General features: G+C 34.9%; 1 pseudogene across 1 annotated transcript; it reads right to left on the reverse strand.

Annotated features, from left to right (window-relative positions):
- Positions 1 to 5,721: 5,721 nt before the first annotated feature.
- Positions 5,722 to 6,771, reverse strand: LOC118004408 (annotated as a pseudogene). The gene has a single exon (XR_004677575.1). The product of XR_004677575.1 is annotated as a glycine cleavage system H protein, mitochondrial-like (transcript).
- Between the last annotated feature and the right edge of the window lie 1,112 nt (positions 6,772 to 7,883).

Raw genomic sequence — 7,883 nt, forward strand, 5'->3', positions numbered from 1 at the left:
ATGACTTCCAAGCTATTTACATATTGGAACTGAATCCAGAAGTCATTGAAAAGTCTTTTAAATATGTCTTTTCATCTCTTAATTTCTATTTTAGACCTCTAAAGAAATTCAAAATAAGCAGATAATATATTCCTTTCTTTTAAGAACTAACAATTTAGATAAAAAGATCTTGTATACATACATACATATAGGACATTTTGAAGTACATAATTAATTATACTTAATTTGTAGTTCCTCATCGGTCTGGAATATGAACTTTCTGGACAATTGATATTTCTGGAAAATCTCCCTTGTCTTAATTATAATTTATACTTCTCTTGATGATGACACAAAGTTGCTTACATATACATATATGTATAGTTATTTATGTATATAGATATACATATATTAGCCTAAGGTGCCCTGAGAAAAACCTCAAGTCTTGTTTCCCCTTATGTTGTCTCTCCAGATTATTCAGTATTCTCCATTCTATAATCTGAGTTCTTGGATTGGCTTTCATACTATTTAGTTTTCCTGTTCATTTCAGGTTTCAGTGGATACTTCATGCTACCTATTTGCTTCCACTAGGAGCAAGCCTGTGAAAACTTTGTATAAAATAAAGTACACCGCTTTCAATAGGTCCTGAAAGGTCACTCCATCAGCAACTTAATAAACTTTGAGATGTATATTTTGGCTATTTTTGAACACTTTTGCTAATTTTCATGTTCTCAGCTTTGTCTTAAATAAGTGCAATTTTCCAAGTATGAAATGTCTGGATAAATGGAGTGCTGCCATATTTCATATGAGGCACTGTGAGCTGCCTCAAGTCCTTGTGGGATAAACAAAATAACTCTGAAGATACAAAATAAGACCCTTACAATTGTGGTTAATATTCAAAGTCTGCTCATTAATTCTGTATAATTTGCTTCATTAAATTTGTGAGAATTTGAATCCTTATGCTTTATATATTCACAGTCTGACTTTATGACTTTAATTAAAGAAAATATTTGATACAAGTAGATGGATCCATATTAAATTGACTAGGAGCCAAGGGTATGCTTGAGGTCAATTGTTCCAACCAGGCTTTCATTAGGGTTTTGCATTCCAGGAAATACTTGCCTTCAACAAACAAAGGTAACTGTGAAAGTCATCTGTAAGCCTGAGTTTTAGAATTTCCTGATAATAATAAAGATTCATTTTGGAATCATAGAGATAGCTTGTTCACTTGAAAGCAAGCTGGGATACATAAGGAATTGGGTATTAAAGGGCTACATGTGATCTCTTACTGCATCAGTACCTCCCATGACCTCCTGTAAGGAAAAGCATACTCTGCCAGAAAACTTTACACTCCTAGTACATAATGCTCTAAGAATTCTGTATTTAGTAATAGATGCACAGGTGTGATTTGAGGTTACTAAACAGTAAGAGACTGAGTCACCCAACATTATATTATATGACTCATAGTTGGAGAAAAAATCACAATTCATTGAACTCAAAAAGTTATGTGCCTAATTTCTCCTGAGCCCATAATTTTAGAGCAATAATCAGGGATACTGCATACTTTTTAAGTACCCATAAGTTTATACTTCTGATTCCTTTGGAATGTAAATAGAGACTCCTTTTTTCCACTCTTCTTTGGCATCTACTGAAACTATATCAATGAGCTAACAACTGAAGTCCTTTTCATTAATAAAATAACAACCACTTTGTTAAATAAACACAAGGAAATTTTGAAATTATCTTGGAGTATATTTATCAAAGATCATTTGGTATTTATTAATTTAACTTATTTATATTTTATGTGTACTCTTAAGGTTTTATTTGGAGTTTATATTATGATTAAGAATTAATATTATGTTTTTAAAATGTCATTATATTGTTTTTGTACATTCAATGTATGTTTAAAAGGCTTTTGAATTCTGACCTCTATTACAATGAAAGCTTTTGAGTTTCTCATATCCTCTAGGATCCTCCTTCCCACCCCTCTTCCATCCCTGCCAACCAAACCTTCCAAATATCTGTTTGATTCTTTAAGTGGGACCAAGAGAAATGAACGTGATCTATGAAATGATTCAGAGTCAATAAAGAAAACTGGGTACTGTCAAAGGGTACCCAGTACACCAGGTTCCAAGTTGCACTTGTGTCTCCAGTGAGAATGGAAATGGAGCATAGGAAATTTCAGGGACTTGTCACGATCAATCTTCTAATTGTTGGCAGAGCCCTGTACTCTATGCATGACTGCCTGTCCAAACTAGCAACAGGATGTTTAATCCTATATTTGAGAATCACAGCAAGAAAAGCACCACCTTCTTTTACTCACTAGATGCTGTCCCTTTTATCTCTAATACTGAATCCAAACCTATTTCAAATGTGAGTTTTTAATTCAATGATTATGAAACTTATTCTTCAATTGCAGAATTTCTTATAAAATCTTCCTGTTAACCTCTAGAAATAAAAAGGGGGCAGATAATTGGTCAAATAAATTAGAAAATGCTTTGTACTTTTAAAAGATTTATAAATATTAACATGTTAAAGCTTTTTACCAGTCTTTCCCAAACTTTTTTCCCCAAAAAATATATACTGAAAAGCCAAGTAGCTATTCTTAAACAGAACACACATTTAGTAATAGCAGTCAAGCAAAAATTTCCCAAATTTCTTTCAGCACTGTAGACCCAAATGCTCCTTATTTTAAGGCCTATCATTTGTTTTTTTTCCCTTAGCTTTATCTTAGTAAGAAATAATATTGTAAGTTTTACTAAAATTGAGGAAACATTAACCTCTGAGATTTTTTAAATGGCAGCCTAATCCCAATACACATATTTTAATTTCACATGTACATTTACCAGTTAAAGATTTTTTTTTTTTTTTGGTAATAAGAAAGTAGGCATTCTGAATGTATTCTGTAATTCATTATTATCAATATAAATTCTATTTGAAAATTATTTTGTGTCTGTAAATATACTTGAGAAACGAGTATTAGAACTTTTAAATAAGACCATTTTAACCATTATCTTTAATTACTGATCTTACCTTAGCTGGCTCATTTGGTAAGAATAAAAAGGTCAGGTGTCAGTGGATGAAATTAATATCATAAAGCTTTCTTCCCCTCATTTATATAGAGATATACATTGACCTCCATCTGGCCTTCAGAGCAATGCACAGAGATTAACATTGTAATTAGGAAAGTGATGAAATATCTAACTTAGAAGTTGGACAATTACAGGAAAATAGCCTCATGTAACAAGCCGTTATGTTTTACCATTGTAAATTTGCTCACATACATATGCTTAACCCCTCAAGATGGGGGAGCCATTTCGATTACAGACCATTAAACAAAAGTAAACTTCTTCGCAACTTAGATTCCGTTAATATTCCTGCACTTAAGCTACCAGTATTTTAAAGTGAGGTTTATTGAAATTTTGTTCAAAATTTCATACTTTTCTTTTTAGTAAATCACATACCAATTGATGTAAAAGCTTAAGTAGTGATTTGGACATGGAAATCCTTGCAAATCAATAGGAATATCATTTATTAGGGACTAGAATTGGATTGCCAACCACTGTTGTGTGGAAGGAAGGGGAGAAGACAAGACTGAAAATTATGGCCAACTACCTCAGTTAGCTGAATTTTTTGGGCTTGCATGTCCCATCCTTCTCTGTTCTTCCAGGAGTTTACCATGAACTGTGGTCACATACTTGGGAATGAACCCAAAATGGCATGAAGAAAACCTTGTCCCTGAATATGTCACCTGACTCACAGCTGGATCCAATAAAACCAATGCTAATAACTGTTAAAGTTCAAAGACTAATGCTAATTTTTTTCTAATTAAAAAGTACAGAATTATTTTATTTTTATTTATTTTTTTAAAGATTTTATTTATTTATTCATGACAGACAGAGAGAGAGAGAGGCAGAGGGAGAAGCAGGCTCCCGAGGAGCAGGGAGCCCGATGCGGGACTCGATCCCAGGACCCTGAGATCATGATCTGAGCCGAAGGCAGGCGCTTAACCATCTGAGCCACCCAGGTGCCCAAAAAGTACAGAATTATTTTAGATGAATGGTAAAAAAAAGGGGGGCAAAGTATGCTGAGTGTGGAACGATGTCAATCTTCTGTTCCACTTCTATTCATACTCCCTAGGGTAACACTCTTAACTGTATTTTTACTTTTCTGATGGATAACACCATGATTCTAAAAAAAAATGTTTTATTTTCAAATGTTCTACTTTAACCTCTAGCTATCTATTCACTTCTTGATAGAAAAGGTAAGAGTTTGTCCCATTTGCCATACTACTTATTCCCTTCTACAACTCCCCTGTGTTTAAATAGTCACCTTATAATTTTTAATTCTCCTATCAATTCCACTTACAACTCCAAATAATATAATTACTATTTCTTATTACATTAACTTTAGAAATTATTATATCTCAAGTAAAGAAATTGTACATCTATACTTCTCTCCAGTACCCACCCCTCTTTTGTTAGCACATATGTTGTTTTTATGTTATCAAATTTCATTATTGCCTTTTTTCATAATAATAATGCAGTAATGGAATGTAGGTGTTTTGTCCACTCAGTCTGCTGTAACAAAATACTACAGACTGGGTGGCTTATAAACAGCAGACATTTCTTGGAGGCTGGAGGTCCAAGATTAGGGTACTGGGATGGTCAGGTTCCGGTGAAGGCCAGCCATCCTCTGAGTTGCAGACTGTCAGCTTCTCAGTGTGTCCTTACTTAGTGGGAAAAGCAAGGCATCTCTCTTGGCTCTCTTATAAGATCATTAAACTTATTCATGAAAGTTTGGTCAAAGGCCCCACCTCCTAACATCATCACTTTGGACATTAAGATTTCAATGAATTTGTGGGATTGTATTGAACCTATAGCAATAGGTTTATTCTAAAACTCAAAACCAACCAAAATTTATGATTATATAAATGTCATTTCATGTCATATTCACTGTACCCTTAAAGGAGAATTTCAGACTATAGTACAAATGTATTATTTCCTTTCATGGCCAAATTATACCATACATATATAGCTTAATCCTTATGCATGTGTTGCTTTTTATTCCTGGTATTTCTAATTGCTTTCTTAAAAAAAGATCTATTTATTTATCTGAAAGAGAGAGCACATGTGAGCATAAGTGGGGGGAGGGGCAGAGGGAGAGAATCTCAAGCAGACTCCCTGCTGAGCACAGAGCCCTTTGCAGGGCTCCAGCTCACCACACATGAGATCATGACCTGAGTCAAAATCATGAGTCGGTTGCTTAACCAACTGAGCCACCCAGGCACCACGCTAATTGCTTAAAAAAAAAAAAAAGATAAAGCATATGATTATTTACAGCTCACTCATATTCTGACTTCCTAATCTTATCATTTGAATACTATCAGCTTGATTGTCAATATTTTTATAGCCCACTTTTTTTTTTTTTGCTTTCTTTTTGATTATATTAAAGATGACCAAAAATGGTACTTAATGCTATCAGGCAATTAGGTCTTTAAGAAAAACCAGATTTGTGACTAAAAGGAAACATTTTCTTGGAACCTTTCATTGTTATGGCTTAAATTTCCTTTTAAAAAAATAACTTTCCATAAGTTAAAATTAGCATTTTCACAAATACTAGCAGAGTCACTAAATGAAATATTAAAACAAAAAACATGAATAACGAAGAAATTGAATGTTTTATTAAACTATCTGCCTGCAAGGCTGTTGCTTCATTGTATAAAAATAGCACCAGCAAGTGCAGTATATTGCAAAATTAAGATAGTATTGTTCTTTATCTGGCACATTACAACTAACAAACCTTTCTCTACTGCCAGTTATTTCCAATGGAAAGATTATTTAAGCATTTTGACCCCCATCCAGGGATAGATGTAAGCTTAAGGCTTAAGGTAACAATGTCATCCTTGAATTACATAATTTTCATAACTAGTTTTTAACCAAAGATAATTTCAGTATTCTGAATATTATAACTGGAGCATAAAAATCAGAGGGTGTTGCAAAACAGATGCATGTTGTGTTTTTCTGCAATCATTATAAAGTTAAGGGGTATTTTCTTCCATTAGCATTGTTGCAAGTAGTTTCTTTCTCTACTGGTATTGCTAATAGTTGCTATTTTAAATCTCTGTGTACCACTAATTTAAGACAACTTTGCTAGATTAAGTTGTTTCATACTAGTTTATTTAGGGGTTCCATTTTCACTCCTCAATAGATTTTATGTATTTCTCATATGCTTCTTCACTCATTAATTCATCCAGTTCTGAAGGATTACTGAGTGCTATCTTGATCAGCCAACCATCTTCATAACAAGATTTGTTGACAAGTCCTGGATTTTCTGCAAGAGCTTCATTAATTTCAGTTACTTCTCCTGATAGAGGAGAATAGAGTTCACTAGCAGCTTTCACACTTTCCAAAGCACCAAACTCATCTTGTTTGTTCAGTTTTGTCCCAACTTCAGGCAGACTACAGTAAACAACATCTCCCAGAGCTTCCTGTGCAAAATTGCTGATTCCCACTGTTCCAATACCATTTTCTGTTGTTATCCATTCATGTTTGTCTGTGAATTTACGCACGGAGAGCAGAGCGGAGCCCGTGCGCAGTGTCCGGACAGCGCCCGCCCTCAGCCCCCAGGGCCGCAGCAGGCAGGGTGCGGAGGGCGCGGAGGCGACGCGCAGACTGCAGGCCACAGCCCGCAATGCTCCGCACTGCTCGCAGCGCCATGTTCACAGAGGTGCGGGGGTCGCAGTGCAAGCGGCTCGGAAACCCCAGCCGGCAGGCTAGCCCACTTCTTTTCTGAATTAGATTATTTAATTCTTAGGACTGCTGCAACAATTCTTTGTTGAAATCCTGATTTAATACTACTGTTGATTAGATCCAATGTCTTTCTCCTTTATTATTCTGAATCTTTTTTTCATTTTTTTCTGGACTGTTTCTTCAAATATTTTTTTAAAAGGAAGATGCATAGTATTAAAGTTTCCTAGTTTTTGTATACTGCAAAAATATTTCCACTTTGTCTTTACACTTGATTGATAACTGATTACATATCTAGATAATATATTTTAGATTCAAGGTTATTTTCCTTCAAAACGTTGAAGCCTATTCCATTTTCTTGTGGTCTGTAGGGTGTCTGACCTTAATTTCTTCATAAGCAAACTGTTGTGGTTTTTTTTTTTTTTTTTTAAGTTAGATTTATTTATTTATTTATTTATTTATTTGACACAGAGAGAGAGAACGAGAGAGGGAACACAGCAGGGGGAGTGGGAGAGGGAGAAGCAGGCTTCCTGCTGAGCAGGGAGCCCGAGGCAGGGCTCGAACCCAGGACCCTTAACGACTGAGCCACCCAGGTGCCCCAAACTTTTGTGTTTTATGTTTCCTCTCAGGGAACTTCTTAGATAGTCTTTTGATCTTTGAGGTCCTGATATTTCACCAGGAGATATTTAGTTGTGTGTCTTTTGTCATTCCTACAGATAATGAAGGTTTATCTTTCTTCATCATTGGGAAAATGTAAACTGCTCTTTCTTTCATGATTCCCTCTTCTCCATTTTCTCAGGATTGTTTGTATGGTGATCCTTTTAGGTGAATACTGAATTTCCTGCATTGAGCCTCTATCTGTTTTGTTGGATTCTATATCCCAAAGTCCTTTCCTGTGTCCTGCATTTAATCTCTTTTCTTCCAGATTCTGTTCTTTAGTTTACTTATCTTGGTCTTTTCTCTTTTGTGTTATCTTTTTTTACTGTTGGGTATTTCTGCTTTTCCAACCATATTTATGAAAGAAGAACAAGGTTGAAATCTTAGTAACTGTTGTGGATATCCTCAGGAGACTTTTTGAACTATTTCCCCATCTTCCACACTGACTGTCAACTCTGTGTACATGGTAAGCAAGGGTCTACTTGTTGCCTTTCCTTTAGG

This window comes from Mirounga leonina, unplaced genomic scaffold (assembly GCF_011800145.1).
Source record: "Mirounga leonina isolate KUSES-001 unplaced genomic scaffold, KU_Mleo_1.0 Mir_93, whole genome shotgun sequence".
Lineage (NCBI taxonomy): Eukaryota > Metazoa > Chordata > Mammalia > Carnivora > Phocidae > Mirounga > Mirounga leonina.